General features: G+C 43.4%; 1 long non-coding RNA gene across 1 annotated transcript in view; it reads right to left on the bottom strand.

Annotated features, from left to right (window-relative positions):
* The window catches only part of LOC113896614, a 29,425-nt gene extending 10,506 nt beyond the window's left edge, over positions 1 to 18,919 (bottom strand). The window contains exons 1-3 of the long non-coding RNA XR_003512060.1: positions 18,584 to 18,919; positions 17,804 to 17,891; positions 15,878 to 16,016 (exon numbers count right to left, since the gene is read on the bottom strand). This is a non-coding gene — a long non-coding RNA (uncharacterized LOC113896614). The remainder of the gene's footprint in view (positions 1 to 15,877; positions 16,017 to 17,803; positions 17,892 to 18,583) is intronic.
* Between the last annotated feature and the right edge of the window lie 2,210 nt (positions 18,920 to 21,129).

Below are 21,129 nucleotides of genomic sequence, written 5' to 3'. Positions count from 1 at the left end.
ATAGGTAAAACCAGAATCTCTGTAATTAACATTTGTCAATGTTTCCTTGGAGAAGAAAAGAATTAGATAAATACACTCTGAATTTTCATAACAGAAAGTGGAACTGGTCTGATTTCTGCCCACCCACCCACCGCATAAACAACTGAGAAACAGGGCACCATTAGTAAGCTCCCCGTGGGCTTGATTAAAGGCACGCTGCACTTCTCCTAAAACCTCATATCATGACACACTTTCCGGCAAACCCTGAACCCTGTCATTACCCTCCTTAGTTCAACAACACTCAGAAACCTTGGTCCGCAGGACGTTGTCATGTTTCACAAAGGGCCACACTGTGTCTCCAATTCCTACTCTCTTCGTGGCTCATTTATATGCTCTGCGTGTGCATTTTGATTTTCAGAACATGACTCATGCCACTTAAGTTTCTCTGCGAACCTACAAATGCAGACAAGGAGTAATGGGTTGGCTGATTAGAAGTGAAAGAAGATGTCCTTCATCCCCCGGACAATATGACTTTTTAAAGAAAGCGCTAAGTGACTTCCTGGCTGACCTAGATCAATAGGATGTGACATTTGAGAAAGGACAGGAATCGTGGGTGTTCTCCTTACATTATTTTTAGACAGATGATCATTTTTTTTTTTTCAAACAGAAATAAAGCTTTTTTTTTTCCCGCTTTTCTCTCAATAGAATAGCAGAGCAACATAGGATGTCAGAGCTCAGCTAGATCTTCAAGACAATTGTGTCCAATCTAAAGCTTTCATAAGTGACCTATTTAAAGTTATAGTCAAAACATATTGGACACATCTTTAAAAAAAAAAAAGAACATACGGGGCATGATTTTGTTATCAGTGTTCAGCCCTGATGGGGTCAAGGATTTAGGTAATATGTAAATATTTTACACTTTTGGAAGGAGATGAAGATAATTTGTTCTCTGGATTCACTTAGGAAGATGTTTTCATTGTTTGAAAGAGCGCCATGTGGAAGAGGGGAGCCCCACCCACCATCAGGGCTGGGAGGGGGGGTGTCCTGCTTGAGATGAGGAAAGGAAATTTGTTATTTGACTCCCCTAAGGGCTTAGGGGGGAAAGGAAATGGCAACCCACTCCAGTAATTTGCCTGGAGAATCCCACAGACAGAGGAGCCTGGCAGGCTACAGTCCATGGGGTCGGACACGACTTAGCGACTAAACCACCACCACCAAGGGGTTATAGATGTGGGGTGTCCAGAGGTAGATGGAAGTGAGGAGGGGGAGGAAAAACAGGGCTTCAAAAACAAGCTCTCAATCTCCCCTGAAAAGAGGTGGTTACTTCAGACAACGCCTCCTGAGCTGATTCACACTGTCTTCACTGTGGCCATGTGAACTCAGTCCCCCTGCACACCCACCGCACTCTCACCCAAGCCAGCAAAATCTACTGGCATATCTGGGATGGATAATGATTGCTGAGATCAGTGAGGAGCTGAGTTTCTCAGTGCTGCCCAGATTAAGCAGCAAACAGACTTCCTGTAAGATATGGAAACCCAAGGACAGAGGAACCAGAGGAAACCTGGGGAGCCTGCAGAAATCTTGCAGGCTTAGGATGACTGGGGCCACCCCTGCTGCAAAGCTGGAGATGGAGGGAAACAGATCCGATCTAGACAAGGAGAGAAATTCCAGCTACTTCTAGATTATACTTTTTTGCTCTCTCAACATTTACACAGCATGTATGTATTTCTTACATGCATATTTTGTATACATTCTTGCCTGGAGAATCCCAGGGACAGGGGAGCCTGGTGGGCTGCCGTCTATGGGGTCGCACAGAGTCAGACACGACTGAAGCGACTTAGCAGCAGCAGCAGCAGGTGTGAGTCTCTACATGTCTAAGAGAAAAAATTGGGGGTAGTATATGACCCCAAATATGAGCTCACTGCTCTATTTCATTTTCTTCCCCCTGGCTAGGAGAGTCACCAATTTTAGACAAATCTGCTAAAACTTGGGTGAAAATCCTGGACCCTGCAGAGAGAACTTGGCTTGTCGTCAACAGCCCTGACTGTCCTGGACTGGAATGCTCTGATGTCATAGCAGTCATAAAACTCTTTGTTCTTTTATTGTTTTGACGTGTGTTTTTATGCCTTTCAAGGGACTTCCACATCTATGAGGCCATCTCATACTGATGACATTCCTGCGAGATAGACAGACAGGTATTATTGTAACTCGGTCACTCTCCTGCCGTTGGTCATGGTTCTTGATGGAAGCCACCATGTCCCACAGCAGGGAAAGCAACCCCATCATTTTCTGGTCCTCTTGGAAAAGTCCACCAAGGCTGAAGATGTGGCCACACTTTGCAAGTGGCTAAAGGAGTCCTGAGAAAAGGGCAGCCTGCCCAGATGGGTGCACCCCAACAGCTCTGTCTGGCAGGGGTGGGTGAGCTAGGGATGAGAGCTGGCCTCCGGTAGGGTCACTTTCTCCTTCTGAGTCTATTAGGATCCCCAGAGTACAAACCCTTAGGGGGACAAGCATGAGTCTTGACTGTCTTCACTCCACCTTGTCCACAGCAATGTAATGGGACTGGAACGAGAAAGGGGGACGCCTCTCCTCTGCTTGGAGCGCTTTCTTTGATGAAGCAGCAAGAAAGCAAAAATCTCCAAATTTCAGGGAAAGACACATACACTCTTTTTTTTTTTATCCTAGCTGGTGATGGTCAAGTTTATGTATGCCAAATGGCTGGATTATTTCATGGCCAGATGAGTCATATTATCTTTTTCAATACGTTTTATGTTAACAGCATGAGGTTTTAAAACAACATAGAGAGTTATCAGTCTAGCACCTGGTACACAGTACAAGTTTATTAAATGCCATCTATTGTAATTACATGCAGAAGATCTACAACAGAGAATATAAATTGGTACATCTGTTGAAATGGCTAGATTTGCCACATAGTACATAAGTGCCTAGGCCTGTATAGATAAGGCTAACGGCTTTAAATGTGCAAGACAAAAGTCCTGTCTGCCCAGAAACAGGGTAAGCCAAGCATGAACGGAGAGACCAACATGAGCAAAATTACCATCAAGCTTTCTCCACCAATCAGCCACTGCAAGTGTTCTTGTAAGCAGAAGAGCATCTTTACCTGGCACTCAGAGGTGCACTAGTTCATTAGAATGAGGGAAGCAGTGTTACTGAATCCAATATGCCTATTGACATTTGTTTAGTAATCTCCCTTATCACACACAATTTCAAAGGCAAGAGCCTAAAATGATTTTTAAATGTATCCAATTCACAGCCAAGTGAAAATGTTTCTGTACCAAGAATAATCTTACATTAAACTTTTTTTCAGCAGCCTAAATTTATCCAGTGGGAATTCTTTTTTTTTTCTTTTTAAGATGCTATTCTATTCAACTTTTAAAAATGAAGTATCTGATTCTAAAGTGAAAACTGTATTTAATCAAAGATGGGACACAGTGTCCTTGGCTTAATTATTCTTTGGAAATTGAACACCTTTACAGGCTTAACAGGTTGCAAGAGAAACAAATTGCAGAAACTGTATTCCAGGTATAATGGCCTGGATACACTGATTCTGTCTGACCTGATAAAACCCTAGGGAACTCACGTTGCACTGCTATTGCTCCTGTGTTGAAGCGGCACGTGGTGTAATAGTCAGTGATAATGTACCACATGCCCACACACATAAGGAGAATTAAAAGCATGGATAAAGTGATAACACTTCACAATTGCATGACACTTTGCTTCATAACCCCCTGTAATATCTATCCCTCCGTTTTATTCTTTATCAGCCCTGGGAGGGACCAGTAAGTAGAATTCAGGTGAGAGAGATTGTGATCATGACCACCAGCTTATAGGTGGTAAAGCAAAGACTTGAATCCTCCCTTTCCAAAGTACTTCATTTTCCTAGTGAATGTTGAGACCCAGTGGGCAGGAGGTGCAACAGCTGTCCTTACGGAAACTGCCTCATAAAAAAAGAGAAGGACAATGGATGGATGAATGATAGTCAAATTCAGTTGGAGCCCTGACCATGTTTTTAAGACATCAGAGTGACCTGGGACAAGGGCCTGAAACACCCAACACCTCCAGTTTTCCACTCTCAAGAGGGAATGTGAATCCTGGTTCTATCTTATGAAGTTGTAAGCAAAGAAGGAGCCAATGAATAGGAAGCTATTTTAAAAGACATTAACCTTTTTCAAGAGACATTAACTCTTGCTCCTTGGAAGAAAAGCTATGACAAACATAGACAGCATATTAAAAAGCAGAGACATTACTTTGCCAACCAAGGTCCGTACAGTCAAAGCTATGGTTTTTCCAGTAGTCATGTATGTATGTGAGAGTTGGACCATCAAGAAGACTGAGTGCTGAAGAACTGATGCTTCTGAACTGTGGTGTTGGAGAAGACTCTTGAGAGTCCCTTGGACCACAAGGAGATCAAACCAGTTGATTCTAAAGGAAATCAGTGCTGAATATCCATTGGAAGGACTGATGCTGAAGCTAAAGCTCCAATACTTTGGCCACCTGATGCGAAGAGCGGACTCATTGGAAAAGACCCTGATGCTGGAAAAGGTTGAAGGCGGGAGGAGAAGGAGATGACAGAGGATGAAATGGTTCAATGGCATCACCAACTCAATGGACATGAGTTTGAGCAAGCTCTGGGAGATGGTGAGAACAAGAAAGTCTGGCATTACAAAGAGTCAGACATGACTGAGTCACTGAACAACAACTCTTTTCAAAATGTGGTAATAGAAATAATTTTTTAAATAAGGTATATTGCAAGTTAACAGAAACACTTGGATTGAATGAATGCACTAAAATCTCTCAGGTCCAAAATAAATAAAACTACAAGGACATACCCCCTTAAAAAAATCTATGAGGTCCAGTGTGCTGCTGGCTATTGAGATGACTCCAGGAGTCAAAAGTGAGGTGGACAGCTGCTTTCTGGTCTGCCTGACTTCCATTTCCCTTCAGATCATAAAAGACACAGATTTACTTTGGGATATGTCTCCCACCAGACACAGACAACAGAGGAGCTTCACTGAGGGACTCACTTTCCTAGGACCAAGTCATACTCCATGGGAATTAGAGCTGTGAGCCAAGGAACATGGTGCCCATGATCACTCAGAGCTCATTCACGCCAGGGCAGGCAGTGAACGAAGTGGCTTGGAAGTGGCTTCCCACCTGCTATATTCCTGGAGCTCCTGGCTACTCGGCCTGCCCTTCCTGGTTCTTCAGCCTCCCCTTTAATTCTGGAAACACTTTCAGATCCTTGCACCTCTCGTTATTATTGGTTTTTCCTGAGTTGGCTCACGTTGGTCTCAGTTACTTGCAAACAAAATACCTTAACTGTGAAAGCAGCAACACAGATCTGCGTGGCCAGAAGAAGGTGAAAGAGGAGAGGAAATCAATAAAATCAACCCATTTGATCACCTATTAATCTATTGCACTAGGAAAGGCAGAGAAGACTAACCAGGTAAATGAGTCAATTGCTATACAGCCATCATACTTTAAAATCTCCCTTTATCCTCTTTTGGTAAGTCAATAAAAGTTGAAAAGTTCAAGCCAAAAATAAAAACACTGGTATGGTTACAATAAAAATTAGTTTTAAAAGCAAATTATGTCACATGCATATTCTACCAAGTTGTTTTTAATGCCACCCTGTAAATAGTACTGTTTAGCACTCATTTATAGAAAATATCCTAGTATTTCATGTTAATGAAGTTCTTAACTTTTGTACGAAAGTTACTCTCTTCAAGACCTAGTTTTTGCTAAAGTGTATTTGATGGCACTGTATCACCACGAAATCAAATCACAAGAACGTGCTGCACTGCAAAGTCTTCATAAATGTTCTGATGAATATCTAGAGATATTTCTACAAAAGAATGTTTAATATTAGGAATATCAAATGTGAAAGGGAAATTCTAATAAAGAAAATAGTCAATAAAATCACCAGTCTCATTTAGTATCACATTTTCTTCGCATCTAAACACTGACTTGGTTCCAATATTCCGTGTTTCAAGAAATCTTCTGTTCTGATAACTACTGCTATTTGACAAATCACTCTAAGACTTAAAGGTGTAAAAAAATCCATTGTATGATGCTCAGAGACTCTTTGGGTCAGGAACTCAGAGAGTGTGTAGCAGGGACAGCTTGAGTCTCCCCCTTTATGTTCAGGACCTGAGCTGGAAGGACTTAATGGCTGGGGGTGCTGAGTAGCTGAGGGGTACTCAGCACCTAGGGGCTAGAATGCTGCGGAGGTGACTCTGTCACATGTCCACTGCTGGTGCTGACCACTGTCAACCAGAGCGCCTACAAGCTGCCTGCCCATGTGGCCTGGGCTTCCTCAAAACATGGTGACCTCAGGGGTAACTGGAGGCTCAGGACTTTTTACATGATGTCCCAGCACACAGGGTGGAGCTGAATCTCCTCTTTTGGCCCAGTCTCAGAAGTTCTATGGCATCATTTCTTCTGTGCACTGTATCGGTTATGAATGAGTCACAACCCATTTAAGGAGAAGACATCCACGCCTACTGTAAATGGGACGAGTATCGATGTCTCAGCTCAGAAGAGCATGTGGGATGGGAGATACTGTGTGGCCACCCTTGGAAGATACAATCTGCCACGTCTTCAGAGATCCCTCATTTCCAGCTAGGAACAAGGTATCCCTCTCTCAATTCCCATAATGTTCCATTTTCAATTTGATGCTGGCCAATTTCCATCTTATAAATGTCATAGACATGTTTCATCTTCACCTCTCCTCTACGAGCATCTAGGGTCTTCTTTGCTTTTTTGTTTCTTCACGGTGCCTAACAGAGCTCCTGGCACTTAGTATGCGCACAAAGTTTATTGAAGAAATATACATAACTAGTCTCAGGTATGATTATTTTATACAGGAGATATAAGTGCTTTTGGAAGGAAGGAAAGAAGTAAGAGGGGGGAGGTGGGGAGGGAGGGAAAGGAGGAAGATGTAGGAAAATTGGTAGACATAATTGTTTGAAGTGGCTCCCTCATTCTCAGAACATTTAAATTGTTGCATTTTTAAAGTTTCCAAAGGAGAAAAGATCCAGTCTTCCACCTTTTATGTACATCAGCTATGCAGATGAAGATCCCCTGGAGAAAACACACGATCATGCTGACAGGCTTCCTTTAAAACCCATGACCTTGAAACTCAATGCTGCCAGCAACTGTGCAGCGCTTTCCTCATTCATTCATATCTCTGCTTTCCCGGACATCTGATTCACACCTTCTCCCCTCTCCTCAACATCAACATCTTCTCCTACAGCCTCATTCTCAGTCGATGACCTTCTTACTTCTCTGAAACAACAGAGCAATTCAAAGAGAGTCCCCATCCACCCCTCACCCTCTCATGTTCCTGGTACCAGCCTCTGCTCATAGGCCCTCTGCCTTCCATGGATGGACCATCCATGCCCCATTCTAAAGCCAGTCCCTCTGCTCTAACACTGGATTCTGTTTCCTCCCACCCCAGTGCCCCCTGAAATCCATCCCTCTGCCCACTATATAGACAACTCCATCAGCACATTAAGATGCTATTATTTCCCCCATCTTAAAATAATGCTTCTCTTGACCACCCTTCTTCCATCAACCCAATAGCTTTCTTCCCTTCCTAAAAAAGAAATCACTTCAAAAAATTGTTTATACTCACCATTTCATCTTTATCTCCATATTCTCTCTTAAATTAATCTTAATGAAGTGTTCATCCTCCCTACCCCATGAAAACTACTGTTGTCAAGGTTACCATGGACCATCTCAGTACTAAAGCCAATTTCTCATTCTCAATCCCCATATTGCTTGACCCACCAGCAACATTTGATGTGGGTGACCTTCTCTTCTCCTTCATTTACTTTCTTTATTTGTTTTCCAAAACACTACATTTCCTCCTACCCCACCCCAACCCATGACCTCCTTGAAACTCCTGTATCTCCTCTCTTGGTTCCTTCTCCTCTTCTTTACCTATTAATGTTGGGTGCCCAAGCTCAGACCTTGAATTCTTCTCTATCTACCCACATTGCTTTGTTAAGCTTTTAGCTCATAGCTCATCATGTGTATGTGGGGAATTACTTCCACAGTATCCTTCCACTAGAATGCTGCCAAACTCCAGACTCAACATCTCTACCTGAGACATCTAAAGGACACCTGTTCTCAACATGCCCAGCTTTGAGGTCCAAGATCACCTCCCATTCCATTGCTCCTGCAGTCTTTCCCATCTCGGATGATGGCAACTCCAATTATTAAGTTGCTTATAGCAAAAACACCAAAACCATTCTTGGCTTCTTTTTCTCTTATATTCCATGTCCATTACATCAGGAAGTCATGTATCCAGACTATGAGCACTTTTCTTCACTACTCGAAGCCACCATCATCCCTCAACCTGGTGATTAAAATTGCCTTCTTATTGGTCTCCCACTCTATCTCACACCCACCAACTGCCTGTTCTCAACAATGCCACCAAAATGATTAGTTAAAATGTAAGCCATAGCAAGTTTCTCCTCTGGTTAAAGCTTTGCAATCCCTTGCCCCACTTCGATCAGAGGGAAAGCCAGAGTCCGAACAACGACAGACAAGCTACTACATGGTTTGACTCCTGGTTACTTCTGTGACTTCACCTTTTATTGTTCTTCTACTCCCTCACTGGTCTTCCACCTCATATTAAACATTCCAAGCATGCTCCTACGTTAAGGCCTTTGCCTTGGCTTGTCCCTCTTTGTGGGCTGCTCTTCTTTCAAATATCTACATAGCTTAGTCCTTTATTGCCTGTAAGTCTTTACTATCAGTGAGTCCACTTAGAACATTCTATTAAACCTGCAGTGACCTGCCCCCAGTATTCCCCAACCTTCCTACTGTGCTGTTTCCCATACCACTTATCATCTAATAGATCATGTAATTGACACATTTATCATTTATAATACTTACTGCTGGTTCTCTATCCCTCCCCCTTAAGGCTCATAAGCTCAGGGACTTTTGTCTATTTTGCTCATGGACGTGCCCTCCCAAGCCTTCAGAACATCATCTGGCACTTAGTAGGTGCTCAATGAGTAATTTTTGAGCAAACAAATAATCTGAGGACAAAAATCTACACAGAAATGGAGTAGAAAGGAACTTACAAGGTATGATTTTTAGGGACATGATGGGGGTTCTCTTGTCCCAAAGTAGCTTTCCCACAACAATACCAAGGCATTACTGTCCTCTACTCTCTGTCCTACAAGTCCTAATTAGATTCAGTAATTATTAGTCCAGAATAGTGAACCAAATAGCTAAAACACATGTTTATCATGAAATGCTGGTAGGAGCTCAGAGAAAACTTGGATTGAGGTTGGCAAAGAGGTGAGGAAGATGGGAGACAGCGTGATGAAGTCAAAGGCCACTGAGCCTGGGAAAAGATACACAATCTTCTCGCCTCATCTGAAAAGTTGAAAGAATATACTATGATCACTACGTTTCATTCATGCCATGGAATAAACAATCACTGGACAGGAAATCAGACTGGGAGATTCACATTCTAGCTTTCTCACTTAGAAGACTGAGAAAACTATCTAACTTCCCCTCCACCCTGAATAATGAGCAGCATGAAGGCCCTCAGAACCTGAAAGATAATATTCAGGGTATATCCTTGGAAAAGATGTTGAAGAGTTTGGGAAGCACATGGACAAACATGACTGCCTCCATCATGAAGCCCATGTCTGTCATGTGAATGTGGCTGTGACAAACACAGTCTTCATCTTCTTTAGAATGCTCTAGTGTTCCACAGAGGGCACATAATGTGGAAAAGAGGAAAGATGCTGTTATTTGGTCATTCGTTTATTATCGATCACTTTGGTGAACACCTAGAAGTAAACATGTCCCAACAGACATTTGTTGCAAAGGAGACGCAGGTCACTACTGTAAAATCCAGCCAGGCCAACATCCTGGGGTCCTCTTGAGGTTCACGGGTATCTGGACCACATGTTCATATCACCACGGTACAGCCAAAGCAAGTCAGTTCAGCCAGATTTTCATTCAGATCCAATTTACTTTCTCACCTAAACAAGGTCTCAAGTAGTCACTAATACAGCTGGTTTATATTGTTATTGTTCAGTCACTAAGTCGTATCTAACTCTTAGTGACTGCAGCACACCAGGCTCCTCTGTCCTCCACTATGTCCTGGAGTTGGCTCAAATTCATGTCCATTGTGTCAGCGATGTCCATCTAACCATCTCATCCTCTGCCACCCCCTTTTCCTCCTGCCTTCAATCTTTCCCAACATTAGAGTCTTTTCCAATGAATTGGCTCTTCTAATCAGGGGGCCAAAGTATTGGAGCTTCGGCTTCAACAACATTCCTTCTAATGAATATTCAAGGTTGATTTCCTTTAGAAATGACTGGTTTGATCTCTTTGCTGTCCAAGGGACTCTCAAGAGTCTTCTCCAGTAACACAATTCAAAAGCATCAATTCTTTGGCTCTCAGCCTTCTTTATGGCCCAATTCTTACATCCATACATGACTACTGGAAAAACCATAGCTTTGACTACACGGACCTTTTCAGTAAAGTGATGTCTCTGCTTTTTAATATGCTGTCTAGGTTGGTCATAGCTTTTCTTCCAAGGAGCAAGCATCTTTTAATTTCATGGCTGCAGGCACCGTCTGCAGTGATTTTGGAGCCCAAGAAAATAAAATCTGCCACTTCCACAGATGAACCACCCACCCCTCAGGTCAGAAGGCATCCAATATGCTACTGGGGAAGAGCGGAGGGCAATTATTAATACCTCCAATAAGAATGAAGAAGCTGAGCCAAAGCAGGAACATTTTTCTTGACACTCAGCTGTGGATATGTCTGGTGGTGAAAGTAAATTCTGATGCTGTAAAAAAACAATATTGCATAGGAACATGGAATGTTAGGTCCCTGAATCAAGGTAAACTAGATGTGGTCAAGCAATAGATGGCAAGAGTGAACATCAACATCTTAGGAATCAGTGAACTAAAATGGACTGGCAAATTTAATTCAGATGACCATTATATCTACTACTGTAGGCAAGAATCCCTTAGAAGAAATGGAGTAGCCACTATAGTTAACAAACAAGTCTGAAATGCAGTACTTGGGTGCAATCTCAAAAATGACAGAATAATCTTGGTTCATTTCCAAGGCAAACCATTCTATATTACAGTAATTCAAGTCTATACCCAACCACTGATGCTGACGAAGCTGAAGTTGACCAGTTCTATGAAAACCTATGACACCTTCTGGAACTAACACCAAAAAAAGATGTCCTTTTCATCACAGAGGATTGGAATGTAAAAGTAGGAAGTCAAAAAATACCCAGAATAACAGGCAAATTTAGCCTTGGAGTACAAAATGAAGCAGGGCAAAGGCTAATAAAGATTTGTCAAGAAAATATGCTGGTCATAGCAAACACCCTTTTCCAAAAATGCAATAGACAACTCTACACATGGACATCACCAGATGGTCGATACTGAAATTAGATTGAGTATGTTCTTTTCAGCCAAAGATGGAGAAGCTCTATATAGTCAGTAAGAATAAGACCTGGAGCTGACTGTGGCTCAGATCATGCGTTTTTTATTGCAAAATTCAGGCCTAAATTGAAGAAGTAGGGAAAACCACTAGGCCATTCAAGTATGACCTGAATCAAATCCCTTATGATTATACAGTGAAGGTGATGAATATATTCAAGGGATTAGGTCTCATGCCTAAAGAACTATGGAGGGAGTTTCATAACATTGTACAGGAGGCAGTAACCAAAACCATCCCAAAGAAAAAGAAAGGCAAGAAGGCAAAGCTGGTTTATACTCTCCCCCAATTCTTCATGGGCTGCATCACTTTCAGAGTAGCAACAGACAAGCGGTACCCTCATACACATTCTCCCTCTCGCTTCCCCATTCTTCCTCCTCCCTCCCCGGCCTGCCTCCTTCCCTTTCCAAAAACTGGCTTAGAAACCAGCACAGCATTATTTGCAGAATCAAGAAACTAGAGTGCTACTAATTGAAAAGAAACCAGATCCCACCAAGTGCCTACGGTGTGACTGCATGTGCATCAAGTTCAAACCCCAGCAACGCTCGTGGATGATGTGAGAGGTCAAAACTGTAGTTTACTAGGTAGGGGCTGTGACTGGGAGCTCTGAGCTCTCTCCATTTGGGTGCCAGTATACTATAATGTACTTTTCTGTATGTTTATTCTGTGATGGTGGTTTAGTTACTAAGTCATGTCCAACTCTTGCGACCCATGGACTGCAGCCTGCCAGGCTCCTCTGTCCATGGCATTCTCCAAGCAAGAATACTGGAGTAGGTTGCCATTGCCTTCTCCAGGGGATCTTCCCGACCCAGGGATGGAACCCAGGTCTCCCACATTGCAGGCAGATTCTTTACCAACTAAGCTACAATTTGACTATAGAATAAATGTTTATTCTACGTCATTTAAAAAACAAACTGTGAGGCATTTCTGGGGGAACAAACTCCATTTCATCAGTAAGACCCAGTTCAATCACACTAAAATGAATACTGTGTTCAATCCATTCCAAAACTGAGCATAGAAAAAAAGTCACAGAAGTGAAAAAAAAAAATCTATTACACCATCACATATTTAAATAACAGCATGAATGCTTATAATATTCCAGTATCAAATTATTCAAATATCTCAAACAGCAAATCTCAAATATTCATATTAATATGGTAACTATTGCCTAAAATACTAGATATATGCAACACATGAGTTTAATTAGCATTTGAAATTTTTGACAAAGCCAATGCATGGTCTGAGAGCAAAGGAGAAACTGAATTCTAATAGATCTTCTGAGGTATATTGCTCAGAAAAATCCCACATTCTAACATTTCAACAAAAATTGTAATATAGGACCCACGTTCTCAGCCCAGATTCTGGACCAGTGAGTACAGGGGACTGCCTCTGCTGCAGTAGAAGAGACCATCTGCTCAGGGTAGCTGATAAGCCCCACAAGAAAGGAGGATGCAAGGAGAAACTCACCAAGTAGGCAATTTCATACCCTCCTCCTCCCCACCCCAAGGGTGGGAAGAAATGAGTGCAGGTTGAGATACCAAAAATAGTCCAACTCTATCCTCATGGAAGGAAACAGCAGGTCTAAACTTCCTCACTTACGGATAACAAGATGTAATTAATAAATCTGAAAGCAACTTTGGGCTTCCCTGGTGGCTCAGCGGTAAAGAACCTGCCTGCCAAAGCAAGACACATAAGAGACGCAAGTTCAATCCCTAGGTCAGGAAGATCCCCTCGAGGAGGAAAGGGCAACCCACTCTGGTATTCTTGCCTGAGAAACTCCATGGACAGAGGAGCCTGACAGGCTACGGTTCATCGGGTCACAAAAGAGTCGGACACAACTTAGCAACTATACAACAACAACAACAAAAGTACCTTTAAATGAGGTGTGTGCTAAGTCACTTTAGTCATGCCTGACTTTTCGCAACCCCATGGACTGTAGCCCCACAGGCTCTTCTGTCCATGGGATTCTCCAGGCAAGAATAATGGAGTGAGTTGCCATGCCCTTCTCCAGGGGATCCTTTCAACCCAGGGATCGAACCCATGTCTCTTACATCCCCTGCACTAGCAGGCAGTTTCTTTACCACTAGCTAAATGTCATGGTTATTGCTGAAAGTACACTTTATAAGCCAAAGAAAACTGTGTTAGCCCATGTCACAGGCTCAGCTTCACATAGAAGTGACTGAACCCCAGTGCTGCTTCTTCCTATTATTTTCCATGTGCCCCATGTTATACTGGGCTTGCCAGGTGGCTCTAGTGGTAAAGAACCCACCTGCTAATGCTGGAGACACAAGAGACCTGGCTTCGATCCCTGGGTCAGGAAGATCCCTTGGAGAAGGGAGTGGCAACCCACTCCAATATTCTTGCCTGGAGAATCCCATGGACAGAGGAGCCTGGGGGGCTATAGTCCATGGGGTCACAAAGAGTCGGACACAACTGAGTGACTTAGCAGGCATGCCTGTTATATCAGACTTTACATCTAAGAACTAGTTAAGGCACATGACTACCCCAAAATGTGCGTGATTATGCTCACTGTACATGGGAAGTAACTGACTTGAGTTTGAAAATTTAAGGATCGTGCCCATGGGTACTAAGCGGTGGGTCCTCTCCTTCTGTGGGACACACCAGCCACTCTGCCTGGCTGCAGCCTCAGCACCACTGTTTTAGGAAAATGATGCAGAGGCACAAAGGAGCAAGGAGCTCCACGTGCAGGGGGGTGGAGAGCATGTTCGTGGGGATGGTTAAACCAGGTGTCTCCACGGGGCCTGCAGGAGCAGCTGCTCAGGAGAAAACTGATGATTCTTTCAAGGACTGTTTCCCTGCCATGAGACTGGCACCTGCACCAAGGAAGGATCAGGCTGCCGCTGCCTGCCTGAGGACCTCCACTCCAAACTGCTGGGTGCAGGGCCTCAACGCAGTTAGACAAACTCCTACATTGCTTCAAGGGACCAACCTGTGTGCCAGTCGCTCAGTCGTGTGTTCGACTCTTTGCGACCATGGACTGCAGGCCTCCAGGCTTCTCTGTCCATGGGATTCTCCAGGCAAGAATACTGGAGTGGGTTGCCATTTCCTTCTCCGGGGATCTTCCCGACCCAGAGATTGGACCCAGGTCTCCCACACTGCAGGCAGACTCTTTATAGTTTGAGCCCTCAGGGAAGTCTAGATAAACTCCTACACTGCTTCAAGGGACCAACCTAGAATACAGTACATGTGCCCTGGCGGAGCCCAGAGAGGCCAACTTGTCTACTGGGAAAGAGATCAGGTTATGAGAGGGCAATGGCTGAAAGTCAGGGACGGGAACAAAGGAAAGACCGTGTGACATCATGGTTACAAGTCAGCCTCGGATGGACTCGGCCCTGCTCCCTCAGCTACAGCTGCACCCACACAGGCGAGATGCTGGAACTCTGCACCCCTCGGGTTGGCCATAGGCAAAATGAAAAAAACAGAATTATCTCAGAGGCTTATTGTAAAGTGTGAATAAGCATATGTATGCAAAGTATTTAAAACACCTGCTACATACAAAATGCTACCTAAGTTTTAGATGTTTATTAATAGGGATCATCAATAATAGGTAATATAAAAGTTAAGGCAGATTTGGAAGCCTAGAAATACACATACTTTGGTTGTTTTGATTTGTTTTTCTAACTTATCAAGGGAGAAAATAAACAGGGATGCTCAGAAGTAGTATTACTTGAGCAATATGAAATTGCTGATATTCAGCCAATTTTTTGTGCCTATGCAATAGCAATTTCATGTAGCTTGAGTTATGATTAATAGGAGAACTAAAAAGTTTTCTTTTCTGGTCATTGAAGTGTCTGGACCTGCCTTGAACATAAGACTAAGAACTGCATGGGGATCTGTGGACCCTAGGCTCATACTCCTTACCCTCAGGATAAGTGTGCACAGTGTGCATATACACTCACTGGCAAAAATACGTGCAATCGGCCACAGATGCCTTGGGAGACACTTTCCTCTCATCTGAGCTTTCCACTGGGCAGTGGAGACTGAGGAAGCTCAAAGGCATTAACAGTGGTATCCAGGCTAGCTGACGGGCTTTTCTCAAAGTAGTTATATTTATACAATTTTTAAGTTCAAGGGAATGCCAGAAGACCTCCTTCTGTCACAAATTCCAGTCCATCGCTGAGAGTGTGGTGGATAAAAGGTAAATACTCAGCCTGTTTCAATGTGAACAGTTTTGTTTTTTTTTAAATATCCATCCATAAAGGTATAAAATAAATACAAAGTCTTTTTCTCCAACCTTCAATAATTGATACCATCCCAAAATAAATAGTCTTAAGAGTTTCTTAGGTATTTAACCAGAAAAAAGTGTTGTTTTTACCAATATTTATGTTGATGCTTTTGAGAATTTTCACAAATGGGATCTTACCATGCATGCCGCTCTTCTGCTTATTTCAAGATGGACGTGGACATCATCCCACTGTGGACACAGGGAACCATCCTGGAGGATGGGAGGAGTGACTCTGAAGAGTCAGACGGACCCGCATGTCTGTTTGGGAAACAGGTGTCTGTTGGGGAAACAGTTGTCAGTTGAGGAAACAGTTGGTCGTGTTATGAGAACAGTGACAGTCCTGTCATAAAATTAGCTAGAAGCTTCAAAGGCCAGAAGAAAAGAGATCTACCTGTGGAAAAATCTAACTGCATAGATGTGCCCCTAATATTTTTTAAACAAAAAAGTTCCTATTCATGACCTTTTTTATCCTCCCAGTCCTTAGTTATTAAAAATGGTGCTGTAGTACTATCTTTGGCTCAGGGATGCACTCTTTTTTTTTAAACCACCTGTTTCTTTGCTGGACATTCCAGTTATTAGAAAATGAACCCTAAAATTGATTAAATATCCAGCACTCTTTGAGTTCAAAGAATTGGTCATAATTTATAATTTTAGAGTCAGCAAGACAAATAAACACGCAAAACGATGTGCTCTCACGTTGTAAGACACTGCCAGTTAAGCATGTCTACATGTATCATGGGTGGACTTAACAGATTCAACAGACAAAATACAGGGAGCCCAGTCAAACTTACTTTCAGATAAGCAATGAATACTTTTTTTTGTATAAATTTGTCTCATGTAATATCTGGGCATAATTATATTTAAAAAGTATTCATTATTTACCTTGAATTCAAACTTAACTGGTGCCCTGTATTTATGTGATAACCATACTTCAGAGTTTCTTCCTGCAGCTACAATTGTCCAATTCCTGTGGCCATAGGATTTTATTCCAAGACCCTCTAGCATTGGAACATTATTTAACCATGATGGAGAATTCTAGAGAGTCCCAGAGCTGCTCCTTCCTGCCATTACCCCATTCAGGACTATGTCAGACATTTGCATCCATCTCATAAAGACTGTGCCTCAATCACAGACCCATGAGGAAACAAGCAGATGTTTGGATCCTCTCATATCAGAAAGAGAGAGAGAGAACCAGAGTAAAGAAGAATGAACATCTCCACTGTCTAAAAAAATGTGTCATCAGAAAACCAGCTAAACCAGCAGGGCTGCTTTGTGACCTCACTTCCTTGGGCCACAATTCTCTCCAATATAAAAAGAAGCCATTAGACTGGAATTCTTCAGGCTACATGTAACACAAAATATAATACTATTGCATTTTGTTTAATGCAAACGCTAGCCTTTTATTATTCAACCCACAATTGAAGTTTCTTTTATATGTACATATTTTTCATAACTTTGTCAAATTGTTGGTTTATCTTTGAAGCTTTTAGAGTAGCCCAAGTGGGCAGGTTTCCATAGACAGATCATGTTGCCCCTCAATTAATTATTCATCAATTCGACCATGTGAGCTGGGGCGCAAGCAATGTATCCATTTATTTTGAGACTTTAACTACCAGTTTGGATTAGCCATGTTGCTCATCAACTGAGTTCAACCGGTTGATAAAGAGAGTAAACAGAAACCGGTCACAGGATGTAGATTTGACTCCAATGTTAACCCGTGAAAAGCAGTGATTAAGAGAGGGGAGAATGTGGAGTAAAAGGGAAGCAGAAATGGTAAAGGAAAACGGGAAGAAATGGCTGAGATAGGCTGGACAGGGAGAAAGCCAACTGTTCTCCAGACTCCTAATCCAGGTCGTTTCCTATTAGGCAATTATTTTAATAACCCAGATAAAACAGAATCATAGTACATTTATCATTCTGCAACTTCTTTTTCATGCCACTATACTTCCTGAAGATTTTTTTCATGTTAGCACTTACAGAGCTACTTCACTGTGTTCACTACTGCATCCAGTGTCAATTTTAAAATACACCACAGTTTATTTAGACCCCTACTAAGCCGCTTACCTTTACGGCTATTATAAACAATGCCGCCGTAAATATCCTTGTTCGTTCTTTCTCATGCGTATTCAAGAGGCTTTCTTCAGTGTAACTTCTGAAAAGTAGAATTTCCAGGTCAAGGAAAAGGAACAACTTTAATTTAAATAGACACTGCCAATTTGGAAAATGTCTGTAGGATAATAATTTGTCTTCTGGGAGGGGACTGGGACTGGTGCCACAGCCAAAAGGAATTTTCACCTTATCTGGAATGCTTTAATTATTTTTTAAACGAAGGGAATGAGTTCACTTATTAATTATACAATGAAAAAATAAATTTTAAAAAGAGATTTTGGATACGAACACATCCACATCTTAAATAACCTTGAGAATCAGAGAGATTCAATCAACCTGCTCATCCTGTCAGGGTCCCATGAGGGGCAGTGCGTGTGGGGTGGGAGGGGAATAGCTGCCCTATTGAAAGGAGGCCAAGCTTGCTAGATACCCTTACACACACAAACACAGAAATAAACACGCAGTCAAAACGGAACCCTTGATCAGGCCAAACACTTGGCTGCTGCACCTAAATCTGGTACAAGTTGCACTCCTTGGGGTTGGGGGTTTCTGAGAGAGCCAACAATGAGTATTTCCCGACTCATGCTCTGAATATGAATAATTTAAACACAGAATTAATGGAGAAGCCAAAATGTCTTAATTGAGTTGATTTTTTGTAGGTTTGAGGATGCAGATTCTACATGCGGGCAGGGGTCCTACTGAGAGTGATCCTCAGAACCAGGCAGACTTACTCACCAGTAGGGGTGTGTCTGGAGCTTGCAGTGGGCCTGTCCCATGTCACTGTGCCAGTCAATGAGGGTCCCAGCAGCACTCAGAGGACACATTCAAATCTGGATAATCCCAAGAGAATCCATCAGAAGGGTGAGCAGGGAAAGTATTCTGAGCTGAGGAAGAGCACTGTCCGAAGTTGGTGCCCCAGGAAAAGGGCTCTGAAAGAGATTTAGCAAACAGGAAGTTTAGTGGGGCTTACACTCAAGAGCTATGCCTGTTGCGGAGGGGAAGAAGTGGAGCTGGGCCAGAGAGGTGCTGAATCCCTAAGAAGTGTCATCTAAAGCCTCATCTGACCCAGAGACTGGGATGAGCCTTCCCAGATGTCCTGCTTGATTGACGCAAGGAAGCTGGGCTTTTACCCTCATCACACACGATGCAGGCTGCCTGTGGGAGTGGAGTGTGACCTGCAGACAGCATGACCTGTGGCTCTCTGTGTTGTTGTTCTTGTTTAGTCATGTCTGGTTCTTTTGAGACTCCATAGACTATAGCCTACCAGGCTTCTCTGTCCATGGGATTTCCCAGGCAAGAATACTGGAGTGGGTTGCCGTTTCCTTCTCCAGGGGATCTTCCTGACTCAGGGATCGAACCTCCATCTTTTGCATTGGCAGGTGAATTCTTTACCACTGAGCCACCAGAGAAGCCCTTCTGTTGCTCTCTTTAGGGGAAACTAATTCCCAGAGAGGCTTCATCTCAGAGGCACAAGTCACTCCCATTCTCAGAAGCCGGGAGAATGAGCTCCTCTTAAAGGGGATCCTGCAGAGTCCCCATCGTACTCACTAGGGTTCAGTGCTGAGCCACCTGGATCCACTGTCTTCAATAGTAAAATCTGGGAACAGCTTCTCCAGGATTCTGGCTGGCCTGTTTTTCTGGGTCAAGTTACCAGAGGAAAGTTAGTGACATGAATTCCAGCTCCTGTTGCTGCAGCTGCTCTCCAGGTAACAGATACACACCATCCCGCCACTCTGCTCCTCGTTTTAGATTTCGCTCCCCCTCGGCTAGCCCCTCTGTTGGTCTAACCTGGTGGGGTCATCCTGGCCCTCAGCAGCAAGATGATCTGAGCCCCTGGTCACTATGCCCTTCTCAGACTACGGATACTCCTTCATCCACTTATTCTTAAAGTGGGCAAGGGGGTTCCAAGAGACACCCCAGTATGTTATAGCAGCCCTACCTCCTGATCATTAGGGTCAAGTACTCCTACTGGGATGGAAACTAGTTCCCTTGCTTGATAGACTTTGGCACAAAGGTCAGTCAGTATGATAGAACTTAAGAGCTTAATGGGACACCCAACTGGATTTCCTGATAGAAATGTTCTCCCTCTGGAAATCAAACCCCCAAAGCCTAGAAATGCAGTAACCCAAGTGCAGGAAGCACAAATTCCCTAAGAGGGTCACTGAGAGTGATATAAGCAGAGCCACACCCACTTCTACGCCTAGGTTCCAGATTCACGGTTGCTACTGTGGACACTGCGCTCTATAATAGTTGTTGATGTAGGGTATATACTGTGTCCTAGGGGATGATGCCAATCCTCACAGTTTAACATCTCTAAGCTGGATCTGCGTTAAGAAGCTATTTACACAGACAACAATTTCTGGATGATGCAGCATGTAATGAGGTCAGCAGATTCCAAGGTCATGTGCCCACAGCCACACCTCCTGGTCTATAACCAGGCTCTTCAGTTCACAGAAGCCCTGTGGCAGGGGATCCAGCACTCTCTAAGTCCTCTGTCACGCAGATGCTTTCAGGCAATTTCGTATCTGCTGTGCATGCTGATTCAGTCAAGACCGACAGCTGCTCCTTCCAAGATCGGAGGGGTCTGATGTATTGACTTGCCACCAAGTGGCTGGTGGGCCTCTACAGGGGACGGTGTCAAATCAGCAGCTCAGTTCTCATCTCTGCTCCTAGAAAGCTGGGCTTTCAGCAGTGGCAAACCAGCCTTGATGAGAGGAAGCCCATGCTGTTGAGTCAATGCACAGCTTTCATTCCTAATACCGTGGCATGAAGCGCATTTTGCCAGTACTGAGTATCCATTCAAGGATTGAATTCAGCTGGATAAGTCACTTCTTCAACTTGGTTGTTTAGTGCCTCTTCCATGGTTAATACATGCTTTCTGTTGAGCATTAATATCTGATATAAAGTCTGTCACACACCATGCTCCAGCCCATGGATGCTTCACAGGCTTCTTCCCCAGATCTCATGGTCCTTAATTCTCCAATCTTCCTCTTTCCAGGCCTTGATCAATCAGATATTTGTTGTTACTTTGGGCTATTTCTCTTTCCATGCGTGAGTGAGTGCAGGCTCAGTTGTGTCCCACTCTTTGCAACCCATGGACTGTAGCCTACCAGGCTCCTCTGTCCATGGGATTTCCCAGGCAAAAGTACTGGAGTGGGCTGCCATTTCCTACTCTAGGGGATCTTCCCAACCCAGGGATTGAACCCGCATCTCCTGTGTCTCCTGCATTGGCAGGCGAATTCTTTACCGCTGAGCCAGCTGGGAAGCCCTCTCCTTCTATA

This window comes from Bos indicus x Bos taurus, chromosome 7 (assembly GCF_003369695.1).
Source record: "Bos indicus x Bos taurus breed Angus x Brahman F1 hybrid chromosome 7, Bos_hybrid_MaternalHap_v2.0, whole genome shotgun sequence".
NCBI classification, from domain to species: Eukaryota; Metazoa; Chordata; class Mammalia; order Artiodactyla; family Bovidae; genus Bos; species Bos indicus x Bos taurus.
This window is presented reverse-complemented; position numbering and strand designations above follow the sequence as displayed.